The sequence below is a fragment of the Sinocyclocheilus grahami genome, unplaced genomic scaffold (assembly GCF_001515645.1).
Source record: "Sinocyclocheilus grahami isolate Dianchi unplaced genomic scaffold, SAMN03320097.WGS_v1.1 scaffold426.1, whole genome shotgun sequence".
Lineage (NCBI taxonomy): Eukaryota > Metazoa > Chordata > Actinopteri > Cypriniformes > Cyprinidae > Sinocyclocheilus > Sinocyclocheilus grahami.
This window is the reverse complement of record NW_015505605.1, coordinates 1,611,446-1,612,916: the sequence shown is the minus strand read 5'-3', so window position 1 is coordinate 1,612,916 and position 1,471 is coordinate 1,611,446. Positions and strand designations below refer to the sequence as shown.

The 1,471-nt window shown below is 40.9% G+C and overlaps 1 protein-coding gene and 1 long non-coding RNA gene across 2 annotated transcripts in view; both read right to left on the bottom strand.

The window, feature by feature from the left end:
• LOC107551509 (protein SOGA1-like) overlaps positions 1–1,471 on the bottom strand; it is a 56,378-nt gene that overhangs the window by 36,156 nt on the left and 18,751 nt on the right. The gene's annotated exons all lie outside the window — the stretch shown is intronic.
• Positions 200–1,471, bottom strand: part of LOC107551549 (uncharacterized) — a 6,266-nt gene continuing 4,994 nt past the window's right edge. The window contains exons 2-3 of the long non-coding RNA XR_001604778.1: positions 968–1,134; positions 200–272 (exon numbers count right to left, since the gene is read on the bottom strand). This is a non-coding gene — a long non-coding RNA (uncharacterized lncRNA). The remainder of the gene's footprint in view (positions 273–967; positions 1,135–1,471) is intronic.

Genomic DNA, 1,471 nt, shown 5'->3' with positions numbered 1-1,471 from the left:
TAATGTTCTTTTTAGCAGCATCATATGACCCCTTTAAAGAACTGTTTTTCTACCTCCACAAGTGCATTGCCTTTTTTATCTAAAAGTGCACTATTCCTCGTTTTAAACCTAGCCAAAAAGCCACGTGTTGACTCTGAAACACAATAGACTTTATTTCAGCGTGTGCAGCACAGCAAAAAATAAATTCATGTGGAAATGATCGCTGCACTGCTGCAGACGCACCGCTCCTGGAACGCACCTCCAAGCTGCAACCACGGTATTGTTTGTATTTCCTGAAACAATGGACATAATTTGAAAGATGAGACTTTCTTTCATATCAAAAGTAACAATGTATAAAACTGGAAGTTTCCAATGAAGTTCCACTCGTGCAGTGATTAAAAGAATAGGCCTACTGTATTTGTTCGGTACAGATGCTTACCGAACCGAAAGACCCATACTGAAAATGTTCGGTACGAATGTGTACCGTTACACTCCTATATACATAGATATATGTAAAAGGTCATAAAAAGATCACATGGGTTGAGGAACACTGCGTCCTTCCACCTCTACATGAACATATTAATGGAGCTGTAGCATATGAAAAGGTCTGTTCTGCCTCTTTCTTTCTCTTTGGCTTGTGAGTTTAATTTCTAAGCTTCTGTTGTGTGCACACTTCAAAAAAAAGCCTTGGCGCCACCACAGCGAAGGACACCTCCCTCCCTCTTTCTTTCTTTAATCCCTTAATTTTCACCTCCTTCCTTGAGTGCACTCCAGTACAGCTGTTTCCATATCTTAGAATATCAATGATTTCAACATTTAAATTGAAAAATTAAAGCATTAATTAGACCTGATCAACCATCTCAGAATATAACAGTATGTAGACCTGTGAATACATATTGACAGTCTGCCATCAGTGTGTTTTGTGCCATTTGGTAAAGTTCAAAAGATTAATGACCGAGAAAGAGAAGAAAGTGGTGGTGAATCCCACCTGTACTGAGCATCAAGTAATTGCTCCCAGGTGTGGGCCAATCAAATCTAACTATAGCAGCCTGTTTCTCATTAACACCACTGGCATAGCAATCAAAAGCAGTCACAGTTTGTCTTACGTTGCGAAATATCCAAAAAATACTGTCTGAAGATCTCTTTATCTGTAACCTGAAACAAAATTGAAAAAGTTTCCATAGATATGACAGTCTTTACATTTTTCAACATGTAAACTGATGAAAACGTTTCAGGTTAGGTATCTAACCATGGTTCCCTGAGTAGGGAACGAGACACTGCGTCCTCTAGGGGTCGCTATGGGGAACGCCTCGCCGTGACCCATGTCTGAAGCATACATTGAAAAAACACCAACTTGTTGGCCGGCGACAGCCATGACGTCACTACCGGTGCGACTATAGTATAAAATAGGCGCCGGGAGCACACATCATTCACTTCTTCGTCTGAAGCTTGCGTCCGCAGCATGGCAAGAAACCTAGAGGACGCAGTGTCT